This window comes from Arachis hypogaea, chromosome 1 (genome assembly GCF_003086295.3).
Source record: "Arachis hypogaea cultivar Tifrunner chromosome 1, arahy.Tifrunner.gnm2.J5K5, whole genome shotgun sequence".
NCBI lineage: Eukaryota > Viridiplantae > Streptophyta > Magnoliopsida > Fabales > Fabaceae > Arachis > Arachis hypogaea.
In genome coordinates, this window is record NC_092036.1 from 51,870,518 (window position 1) to 51,883,288 (window position 12,771).

Here is a 12,771-nt window from a genome sequence, read left to right on the forward strand (position 1 = left end):
TTGCCTTTTGAGTCTCTTTTCCACTAAGCTCTTTCCACACATATGTCCATAAGGACTTGGTCCAACATTTGATCAAAGTTGACCCTTCTAGTGTAAGGGCGTGCATCTTCTTGCATTATAGGCAAGTTGAATGCCAACATTACATTTTCCGGACTGAAATCTAAGTATTTCCCCCAAACTATTGTAAGATAATTCTTTGGGTTCGGGTTCATACTTTGATCATGGTTCTTAGTGATCCATGCATTGGCATAAAACTCTTGAACCATTAAGATTCTGACTTGTTGAATGGGGTTGGTCAGAACTTCCCAACCTCTTCTTTGGATCTCATGTCGGATCTCCGGATACTCATTTTTCTTGAGCTTGAAAGGGACTTTGGGGATCACCTTCTTCTTGGCCACAACTTCATAGAAGTGGTCTTGATGGGCTTTTGAGATGAATCTCTCCATCTCCCATGACTCGGAGGTGGAAGCTTTTGTCTTCCCTTTCCCTTTTCTAGAGGTTTCTTCGGCCTTAGGTGCCATCAATGGTTATGGAAAAACAAAAAAGCTATGCTTTTACCACACCAAACTTAGAATATTGCTCGCCCTCAAGCCAAAGAAGAAGGAATAGAAGAAGAAGAAGAAAATATAGAGGAAAGGGAGAGAGATGTGTATTCGGCCAAGGGGTAGAAGAGAGTATTGTGTTGTGTGAAAATGAAGAAGGATGGAGGGGTTTATATAGTGGAGGGAGAGGGTATGGTTTTGGGCATTTAGGGTGGGTTTGGGTGGGAAAGAGATTTTGAATTTGAAGGTAGGTGGGGTTTATGGGGAAGAGTGGATGGATGTGAGTGGTGAAGAGGTGATGGGGAAGAGAGATTGAGGTGATTGGTGAAGGGTTTTGGGGAAGAGTGTTTATTGGATTGTGTGAAAAAGAGAGAGAGGATGCGTTGAGGTAGGTAGGGATCCTGTGGGATCCACAGATCCTGAGATGATCCTGTGAAGTCCACAGATCCTGAGGTGTCAAGGATTTACATCCCTGCACCAATGAGGCATGTAAAATGCCCTCTGCGTGCAATCCTGGCGTTAAACGCCAGATTGATGCTTGTTTCTGACGTTAAACGCCAGTTCTATGCTTGTTTTGGGCATTCAACGCCAGTCTGCAGCATGTTTCTGGTGTTGAACGCCAGCTTTCCTCAGTGTGCAATCCTGGCATTTAAACGCCAGATTGCTGCATGTTTTTGGCGTTTAACGCCAGATCCATGCTCTATTCTGGCGTTTAACGCCAGCCAGATGCTCCTTACTGGTGTTTAAATGCCAGTAAGCCCCTCCTCCAGGGTGTGCTATTTCTTCTGCTGTTTTTTATTCTGTTTTTAATTTTAGTATTTGTTTTGTGACTCCACATGATCATGAACCTAATAAAACATAAAAGAACAATAAAAATAAAAATAGAATTAGATAAATAAAAATTGGGTTGCCTCCCAATAAGCGCTTCTTTAATGTCACTAGCTTGACAATGGGCTCTCATGGAGCCTCACAGGTGATCAGGTCAATGTTGTGGACTCCCAACACCAAACTTAGAGTTTGAATATGAGGATTTAACACCAAACTTAGAGTTTGGTTGTGGCCTCCTAACACCAAACTTAGAGTTTGATTGTGGGGCTTTGTTTGACTCTGTATTGAGAGAAGCATTTCATGCTTCCTCTCCATGGTTGCAGAAAAAGATCATTGAGCTTTAAACACAAGGTAGTCCCTATTTAATTGAAGGACTAGCTCTCCTCTGTCAACATCAATCACAGCTCCTGCTGTGGCTAGGAAGGGTCTTCCAAGGATGATGCATTCATCCTCCTCCTTCCTAGTGTCTAAGATTATGAAATTAGCAGGGATGTAAAGGCCTTTAACCTTCACTAACACGTCCTCTACTAATCCGAAAGCTTGTCTTTGTGATCCGTCTGCCATCTCTAATGAGTATGTGGTAGGCTGTACCTCAATGATCCCCAGCTTCTCCATTACAGAGAGTGACATAAGATTTATGGCTTACCCTAGGTCACACAGAGCCTTCTCAAAGGTCATGGTGCCTTTGGTACAGGGTATTAAGAATTTACCAGGATCTTGTTTATTTTGAGGTAACATTTGCTGAACCCATGTATCTACTTCATTAATGAGCAAGGGAGGTTCACCTTCCCAAGTCTCATTACCAAACAACTTGGCATTCAGTTTCATGATGGCTCCTAGATATTGAGCAACTTGCTCTCTAGTTACATCTTCATCCTCTTCAGAGGAAGAATAGTCTTCAGAGCTCATGAATGGCAGAAGGAGATTTAATGGGATCTCTATGGTCTCTATATGACCTTCAGATTCCTTTGGATCCTCAATAGGGAACTCCTTCTTGCTTGAGAGACGTCCCATGAGGTCTTCCTCATTGGGATTCACGTCCTCTCCTTCCTCTCTAGGTTCAGCCATGTTGATTATGTCAATGGCCTTGCACTCTCTTTTTGGATTCTCTTCAGTATTGCTTGGGAGAGTACTAAGAGGAGTTTCAGTAACTTTCTTACTCAGCTGGCCCACTTGTCCCTCCAAATTTCTGATGGAGGACCTTGTTTCACTCATGAAACTTAAAGTGGCCTTAGACAGATCAAAGACTATGTTTGCTAAGTAAGAGGTGCTCTACTCAGAATTCTCTGTCTGTTGCTGAGAAGATGATGGAAAAGGGTTGCTATTGCTGAGCCTATTTGTTCCACCATTATTAAAGCATTGTTGAGGCTTTTGTTGATCCTTCCATGAGAAATTTGGATGATTTCTCCGTGAAGAATTATAGGTGTTTCCATAAGGTTCACCCATGTAATTTACCTCTGCTATTGCAGGGTTCTTAGGATCATAAGCTTCTTCTTCAGAAGATGCCTCTTTAGTACTGTTGGATGCATTTTGCCATCCATTCAGACTTTGAGAAATCATGTTGACTTGCTGAGTCAACATTTTGTTCTGAGCCAATATGGCATTTAGAGCATCAATTTCAAGAACTCCCTTCCTCTAAGGCGTCCCATTATTCACAGTATTCCTCTCAGAAGTGTACATGAACTGGTTATTTGCAACCATGTCAATGAGTTCTTGAGCTTCTGCAGGCATTTTCTTTAGGTGAATGGATCCACCTGCAGAATGGTCCAGTGACATCTTAAAGAACTCAGATAGACCATAATAGAATATATCCAAAATGGTCCATTCTGAAAGCATGTCAGAAGAACACCTTTTGGTCATCTGTTTGTATCTTTCCCAAGCTTCATAGAGGGATTCACCTTCTTTTTGTTTGAAAGTCTAAACATCCACTCTACGCTTGCTCAACTTTTGAGGAGGAAAAAACTTAGCCAAGAAGGTCGTGACCAGCTTATCCCAGGAGTCCATGCTATCTTTAGGTTGTGAGTCCAACCATGTTCTAGCTCTATCTCTTACAACAAAAGGGAAAAGCATGAGCCTGTAGACTTCAAGATCTACTCCATTAGTCTTAACAGTCTCACAGATCTGCAAGAACTCAGTTAAAAACTGATAGGGATCTTTTGATGGAAGTCCATAGTACTTGCAGTTCTGTTGCATTAGAGCAACTAGTTGAGGTTTCAGCTCAAAATTTTTTGCTCCAATGGCAGGGATTGAGATGCTTCTTCTATCGAACTTGGATGTAGGTGTAGTATTGTCACCAAGCATCCTCCTTGCATTATTGTTGTTGGGTTCGGCTGCCATATCCTTTTTTTGTTCAAAAATTTCAGTAAGGTTGTCTCTGGATTGTTGTATTTTATCTTCTCTCAGTTTCCTCTTCAGAGTCCTTTCAGGTTCAGGATCAGCTTCAACAAGAATGCCTTTTTCCTTGTTCCTACTCATATGAAAAAGAAGAGAACAGAAAAGGAAAAGGAATCCTCTATGTCACAGTATAGAGATTCCTTTATGTTAATAGAAGAATAAAGGAATAGAAGAAGGAAAAGAGTTAAGAATCCAAACACAAGGGGGAATATAGGTTCAAATTCTTGAGATGAAGAGAAATGTTAGTAAATAAATAAATAAATGGAAGAAGATGAGAGAGGGAGAAATTCAAAAATAAATTTTGAAAAAGGGTTAGTGATTTTCAAAAATTAAGAGAAGAAAAACAATTTAAATTAAAATTTGAAACAATTAGTTAATTAAAAGAATTTTGAAAAAGAGGGAGGTAATTTTTGAAAATTAGAGAGAGAAAAGTATTTAGGTGGTTTTGAAAAAGATAAGAAACAAACAAAAAGTCAATTAGCTAGTTGAAAAAGATTTGAAAATCAATTTTTGAAAAGATAAGAAGTTAGAAAAGATATTTTGAAATCAAATTTTTGAAAAAGATATGATTTGAAAAAGATATTTTAAAAAGATATGATTGAAAAAGATATTTTGAAAAAGATTTAATTTTTAAAATTAAAATTGATTACTTGACTAATAAGAAACTAAAAGATATGACTCTAGAATTTAAAGATTGAACATTTCTTAACAAGAAAGTAACAAACTTCAAATTTTTGAATCAATCATATTAATTGTTAGTAAAGTTTTCGAAATTTTGAAATAAAGATAAGAAAAAGATTTTGAAAATAAATTTTAAATTTTCAAAAATCATAAAAGAAAAATGAAAAAGATTTGATTTTTGAAAAAGATTTTGAAAAGATAAGATTTTTAAAATTGAAAATTTGACTTGACTTATAAGAAATAGCTAAGTTTTAAAATTTTTTGACTAAGTCAACTCAAATTTTTGAAAATTATGAGCAAAATAAGGAAAAGATATATTTTTTATTTTTGAATTTTTTTTTATGATGAGAGAGAAAAACACAAAAATGACCCAAAACATGAAATTTTGGATCAAAACACATGACGCATGCAAGAACACTATGAATGTCAAGACGAACACCAAGAACACTTTGAAGATCAAGATGAACATCAAGACTTATTTTTGAAAAAATTTCAAGAAAAGAAAAACATGCAAGACACCAAACTTAGAACTTTTCAATGCTTAGACACTATGAATGCAAGAATGCATATGAAAAACAACAAAAAAATACAAAACAAGAAAATTTAAAGATCAAACAAGAAGACTTGTTAAGAACAACTTGAAGATCATGAAGAACACATGCATGAATTTTCAAAAAAAAAAAGAATGCATAAATTTTAAAAACATGCAATTGACACCAAACTTAAAAATTGACTCAAGACTCAAACAAGAAACACAAAATATTTTTGATTTTATGAGTTTATAAAATTTTTTTAGATTTTTTTTTGAAAATTCAAATTTTTTATTTTATTTTATTATTTTTTTTCGAAAACATATAGGAAAAATAAAATAAGAAATTCAAAATTTTTAATAAGAATTCCAGGAATCTTTGCAATGTTAGTCTAAAGCTCCGGTCCAGGAATTAGACATGGCTTAATAGCCAGCCAAGCTTTAGCATACAAATCAGACATACAACAGCTGATACTTCATCCAACTTCATATACTGATAAGGGGAAGCCTTAATCTAATTGAATTAGACATGGCCTTACAGCCAGCCAAGCTTCAACATCCTTCATGAAACATTAGAATTCATTCTTAAAAATTTAGAATAACTTTTCGAAAACAGAAGTAAAAAATTTTTTTTTTGAAAGATTTTTGAAAATTTTTTTAAAATAAAACAAAAAGAAAATTACCTAATCTGAGCAACAAGATGAACCGTCAGTTGTCCAAACTCGAACAATCCCCGGCAACGGCGCCAAAAACTTGGTGCGCGTAAATTGTGATCATCAACAATGGCTCCAATGACTTGGTGCTTTCAAACGTGAATCACACTTTGTTACAACTCCGCACAACTAACCAGCAAGTGCACTGGGTCGTCCAAGTAATAAACCTTACGTGAGTAAGGGTCGATCCCACGAAGATTGTTGGTATGAAGCAAGCTATGGTCATCTTGTAAATCTCAGTTAGGCGGATTCAAATGGTTTATAATGGTTTTCGAAAATTAAGAATAAATAAAGCATAAAATAAGATAGAGATACTTATGTAAATCATTGCCGGAATTTCAGATAAGTGTATGGAGATGCTTTGTCCCTGTTGAATCTCTGCAACATACTGATTTCTTACTTTCAATCCTTCATACTCCTTTCCATGGCAAGCTGTATGTAGGGCATCATCGTTGTCAATGGATACATCCCATCCTCTCAGTGAAAATGGTCCAAATGCTCTGTCACAGCACGACTAATCATCTGTCGGTTCTCGATCATGTCGGAATAGAATCCATTGATTCTTTTGCGTTTGTCATCACACCCAACAATCGCGAGTTTGAAGCTCGTCACAGTAATTCAATCCCTGAATCTTACTCGGAATACCACAGACAAGGTTTAGACTTTCTGGATCCTCAAGAATGACCGCCAAAGGGTTCTAGCTTATACCACAGAGATTCTGATTAAGGAATCCAAGAGATACTCGCTCGTTCTAAGGTAGAACGGAAGTGGTTGTCAGTCACACGTTCATAGGTGAGAATGATGATGAGTGCCACAGATCATCACATTCATCATGTTGAATTGCAACAAATATCTTAGAACAGGAATAAGCTGAATTGAATAGAAAATAGTAGTAATTGCATTGAAACTCGAGATACAGCAGAGCTCCACACCTTAATCTATGGTGTGTAGAAACTCCACCGTTGAGAATACATAAGTGATTAAGGTTCAGGCATAGCCGAATGGCTAGCTCCCAAAGTCTCAGAACTAAATGTCCAAAGGTGGATGCTAAGATAAAAGACGAAACTAAGATGTCTAATACAATAGTAAAATGTCCTATTTATACTAGACTAGCTACTAGGGTTTACAGAAATAAGTAATTAATGTAGAAATCCACTTCCGGGGCCCACTTGGTGTGTGCTTGGGCTGAGCTTGAGCTTTACAGGTGCAGAGGCTTCTCTTGGAGTTAAACTCCAAGTTGTAACGTGTTTTTGGCATTTAACTCTGGTTTATGACGTGTTTCTGGCGTTTGACTCCAGAATGCAGCATAGAACTGGCGTTGAACGCTAGTTTACGTCATCTAAGCTCGAATAAAGTATGGACTATTATATATTGCTGGAAAGCTCTGGATGTCTACTTTCCAACGTCGTTGAGAGCGCACCATTTGAAGTTCTGTAGCTCCATAAAATCAATTTCAAGTGCAGGAAGGTCAGAATCCAACAGCATCAGCAGTCCTTTGTCAGCCTTCTATCAAAGTTTTGCTCAGGTCCCTCAATTTCAGTTAGAAAATACCTAAAATTACAGAAAAACAGAAACTCATAGTAAAGTCCAGAAATGTGAATTTTGCATGAAAACTAATGAAAACATCCCTAAAAGTAGCTAGATCCTACTAGAAACTACCTAAAACCAATGCCAAAAAGCGTATAAATTATCTGCTCATCAGATCACGACTTTAACCACTCAGTCTCAAGCTTTTCACTTGGATCTTCATGCCACAAGCACATAGTTAGGGACAACTTGATTTATCTGCTTAGGACTGGATTTTATTTCCTTGGGCCCTCCTATCCATTGATGCTCAAAGCCTTGGATCTTTTTTACCCTTGCCTTTTGGTTTTAAGGGCTATTGGCTTTTTTTGCTTGCTTTTTCTTTTTCTTTCTTTAAAATTTTTTTTTGCAAGCTTTGTTCTTCACTGCTTTTTCTTGCTTCAAGCTTCAATTTTATGATTTTTCAGATTATCAATAACATTTCTCTTTTTCATCATTCTTTCAAGAGCCAACAATTTTAACATTCATAAACAACAAGATAAAAAATATGCACTGTTCAAGCATTCATTCAGAAAAAAAAAGTATTGTCACCACATCAATATAATTAAACTAATTTCAAGGATGAATTCGAAACTCATGTACTTCTTGTTCTTTTGTATTAAAAACATTTTTCATTTAAGAAAGGTGAAGGATTCACGGAGTTATTCATAGCCTTAAGACATAGTTACTCAATACTAATGATCATGTAATAAAGACACAAAATATAGCCAAACATGAAGCTCATAAACCGAAAAACAGAGATATAAGAACAAGGAAGTTAAGGAATGAGTCCACCTTAGTGATGGTGGTGCCTTCTTCTTGAAGGACCAATGGTGCTCTTGAGCTCCTCTATGTCTCTTCCTTGCCTCTGTTGCTTGATCCCTTGTGATTTTGGTGCTCCTATCCTTAGTTGCTCCCAATAATTATGTGGAGGAAAATGTATCCCCTGAGGTATCTCAGGAATTTCTTGATGAGGGAATTTCTCATGCTCTTGTTGAGGTCCATGAGTGGGCTCTCTTGATGTGCAGTCAAATGCTCTACTACTGAGCTATGGACCCTTGAGATGAATCTCTCCATCTCCCATGACTCGGAGGTGGAAGCTTTTGTCTTTCCTTTCCTCTTTCTAGAGGTTTCTCCGACCTTAGGTGCCATAAATGGTTATGGAAAAACAAAAAAGCTATGCTTTTACCACACCAAACTTAGAATGTTGCTCGTCCTCGAGCAAAAGAAGAAAGAATAGATGAAGAAGAAGAAGAGATGGAGGAGAGGGAGAGTGGTTTAGGTTTCGGCCAAGGGGGAGAAGAGAGGGAGAAGGTAGGTGGGATCCTCTGGGGTCCACAGATCCTGAGGTGTCAAGGATTTCTCATCCCTGCACCCTTTAGGCGTGTAAAATGCCCTTTGTATGCAATCCTGGTGTTTAACACCAGACTGATGCTTATTTCTGGCGTTAAACGCCAGCTCTATGCTTGTTTCTGGCGTTAAACGCCACTTTGCTGCTTGTTTCTGGCGTTTAACGCCAGCTTTCCTCAGAGTGCGATCCTTGTGTTTAAACGCCAGACTGCTGCTTGTTTTTGGTGTTAAACGCCAGCTTCATGCTCTGTTCTGGCGTTAAACACCAGCCAAATGCTCCTTACTGGCGTTTAAACGCTAGTAAGCTCTTCCTCTAGGGTGTACTATTTTTTATGTTTTTTATTTTTCTTTGATTTTTGTAGTTGTTTTTGTGACTCCACATGATCATGAACCTAAGAAGACATAAAAGAACAATAGAAAACATAGATAAGTAAAAATTGGGTTGCCTCTAATGAGCGGATAATTTATACGCTTTTTGGCATTGTTTTTAGATAGTTTTTAGTAGGATCTAGCTACTTTTAGGGATGTTTTTATTAGTTTTTATGTAAAATTCATATTTCTGGACTTTACTATGAATTTTTATGTTTTTCTGTGATTTCAGGTATTTTCTGGCTGAAATTGAGGGACTTGAGCAAAACTCTGATAAAAGGCTGACAAAGGACTGCTGATGTTGTTGGATTTTGACCTCCCTGCACTCGAAATGGATTTTCTGGAGCTACAGAACTTCAAATGGCGCGCTCTTAACGGCGTTGGAAAGTCGACATCCAGATGTTTCCAGCAATATATAATAGTTCATACTTTATTCGAGATTAGACGATGCAAACTGGCACTCAACGCCAGTTGTATGTTGTATTCTGGAGTCAAACGCCAGAAACACGTCACGAACCAGAGTTGAACGCCAAAAACACGTTCCAACTTGGTGTTCAACTCCAAAAGAAGCCTCTGCACGTGTAAAGCTCAAGCTCAGCCCAAGCACACACCAAGTGGGCCCCGAAAGTGGATTTCTGCATCAATTACTTACTTTTGTAAACCCTAGTAGTTAGTTTAGTATAAATAGGACATTTTATTATTGTATTAGACGTCTTTTGACCATTCGGTCTTTTTTGACCACATCTTTGGTCTCAGTTTTAATCTATTATTCATCTTAGGAGACTATTGATCACGTTCATGGGGGCTGGCCATTCGGCCAAGCCTGGACCACCACTTATGTATTTTCAACGGTGGAGTTTTTACACACCATAGATTAAGGGTGTGGAGCTCTGCTGTATCTCGAGTTTTAATGCAATTACTACTATTTTCTATTCAATTCAGTTTATTCCTGTTCTAAGATATTCATTGCACTTCAACATGATGAATGTGATGATCCATGACACTCATCATCATTCTCACTTATGAACGCGTGACTGACAACCACTTCTGTTCTACCTTAGACCGAACACATATCTCTTGGATTCCTTAATCAGAATCTTTGTGGTATAAGCTAGAATTGTTGGCGGTATTCATGAGAATCCGGAAAGTCTAAACCTTGTCTGTGGTATTCCGAGTAGGATTCAAGGATTGAATGACTGTGATGAGTGTCAAACTCGCGATTGTTGGGCATGATGACAAACACAAAAGAATCAATGGATTCTATTCCGACATGATCGAGAACCGACAGATGATTAGCCATGCTGTGACAAGAGCATTTGGACCTTTTTCACTGAGAGGATGGGATGTAGTCATTGACAACGGTGATGCCCTACATACAGCTTGCCATGGAAAGGAGTAAGAAGGATTGAAGGATGGCAGTAGTAAAGCAGAGATCCAACAGGGACAAAGCATCTCCATACACTTATCTGAAATTCTCACCAATGATTTACATAAGTATTTCTATCCTTATTTTCTGTTTATTTATTATTATTATTCGAAAACTCCATAACCATTTATTATCTGCCTAACTGAGATTTACAAGATGACCATAGCTTGCTTCATACCAACAATCTCCGTGGGATCGACCCTTACTCACATAAGGTTTATTACTTGGACGACCCAGTGCACTTGCTGGTTAGTTGTGCGAAGTTGTGAAGAAAGTGCTGAGTTAGTAGATGCGCATACCAAGTTGAATGCCATTATTAGAGATCACAATTTCGTGCACCAGCCTCCCAATAAGCACTTCTTTAATTTCAATAGCTTGACAGTGAGCTCTCATGGAGCTTCACAGATGTTCAGAGCATTGTTGGGACCTCCCAACCCCAAATTTAGAGTTTGGTTGTGGCCTCCCAACACCAAACTTAGAGTTTGACTGTGGGGGCTTTGTTTGACTCTGTATTGAGAAAAGCTTATTGTGCCTCTTTTCCATGGTTGTCGAGGAAGATCCTTGAGCTTTAAACACAAGGTAGTCCCCATTCAATTGAAGGACTAACTCTCCTCTGTCAACATCAATCACAGCTCTTGCTGTGGCTAGGAAGGGTCTTCCAAGAATGATGGATTCATTCTCATCCATCCTAGTGACTAAGATTATGAAATTAGCAGGGATGTAAAGGCCTTTAATCTTTACCAACACGCCCTCTACCAATCCATAAGCTTGTTTTATTGACTTGTCTGCCATCTCTAATGAGATTCTTGCAGCTTGTACCTCAAAGATCCCCAGCTTCTCCGTTACAAAGAGTGGCATAAGATTTATACCTGACCCTAGGTCATATAGAGCCTTCTCAAAGGTCATGGTGCCTATGGTACATGATATTAAGAATTTACCAGGATCTTATTTCTTTTGAGGTAGAGTTTGCTGAACCCATGTATCTAGTTCACTAATGAGCAAGGGAGGTTCACCTTCCCAAGTCTCATTACCAAACAACTTGGCATTCAGCTTCATGATGGCTCCTAGATATTGAGCAACTTGCTCTTCAGTTACATCTTCATCCTCTTCAGAGGAAGAATAGTTCTCAGAGCTCATGAATGGCAGAAGAAAGTTTAATGGAATTTCTATGGTCTCTATATGAGCCTCAGATTCCTTTAGGTCCCCAATAAGGGACTCCCTTCTGTCTGGAGGACGTCCCATGGGGTTTTCCTCATTGGGATTCACGTCCTCCCCTTTGTCTTTGGATTCGGCCATTTTGATTATATCAATGGCCTTGCACTCTCTTTTTGGATTCTCTTCTGTATTGCTTCAGAGAGTACTAGGAGGAGTTTCAGTGATTTTCTTACTCAGTTGACCCACTTGTGCCTCCAAATTTCTAATGGAGGACCTTGTTTCATTCATGAAACTTAAAGTGGCCTTAGATAGATCAGAGACTATGTTCGCTAAGCTAGAGGGGCTCTGCTCAGAATTCTTTGTCTGTTGCTGAGAAGATGATGGAAAAGGCTTGCTATTGCTAAACCTGTTTCTTCCACCATTATTAAAGCCTTGTTGAGGCTTCTGTTGATCCTTCCATGAGAGATTTGGATAATTTCTCCATGAGGGATTATAGGTGTTTCCATAAGCTTCACCATGTAATTCACCTCTGCCATTTCAAGGTTCTCAGGATCATAAGTTTCTTCTTCAGAAGATGCTTCTTTAGTACTGTTGGATGCATTTTGCAATCCATTCAGACTCTGAGAAATCATGTTGACTTGCTGAGTCAACATTTTGTTCTGAGCCAATATGGCATTCAGAGTATCAATTTCAAGAACTCCCTTCCTCTGAGGTGTCCCATTACTCACAGAATTTCTCTCAAAGATGTACATGAATTGGTTATTTGCAACCATTTCAATGAGTTCTTGAGCTTCTGCAGGCATTTTCTTTAGGTGAATGGATCCACCTATAGAATGGTCCAGTGATATCTTGGAAAGTTCAGATAGACCATCATAGAATATATCTAAAATGGTCCACTCTGAAAGCATGCCAGAAGGACACGTTTTGGTCAACTGCTTGTATCTTTCCCAAGCTTCATAGAGGGATTCACCATCTTTTTGCTTGAAGGTATGAACATCCACTCTAAGCTTGCTCAGCTTTTGAGGAGGAAAGAACTTGGCCAAGAAGGCCGTGACCAGCTTATCCCAAGTGTCCAGGCTATCTTTAGGTTTTGAGTCCAACCATGTTCTAGCTCTATCTCTTACAGCAAAAGGGAAAAGCATGAGCTTGTAGACTTCAGGATCTACTCCATTAGTCTTAACAGTATCACAGATCTGCAATAACTCAGTTAAAAATTGATAG

The 12,771-nt window shown here is 38.4% G+C and overlaps 1 non-coding gene across 1 annotated transcript; it reads left to right on the plus strand.

Moving 5' to 3' along the window:
* Window positions 1-12,456: 12,456 nt before the first annotated feature.
* Window positions 12,457-12,560, plus strand: LOC112714876 (small nucleolar RNA R71). Its single transcript, XR_003159391.1, has one exon. It is a non-coding gene; the product is annotated as a small nucleolar RNA R71 (small nucleolar RNA).
* The last annotated feature ends 211 nt before the right edge of the window (window positions 12,561-12,771 follow it).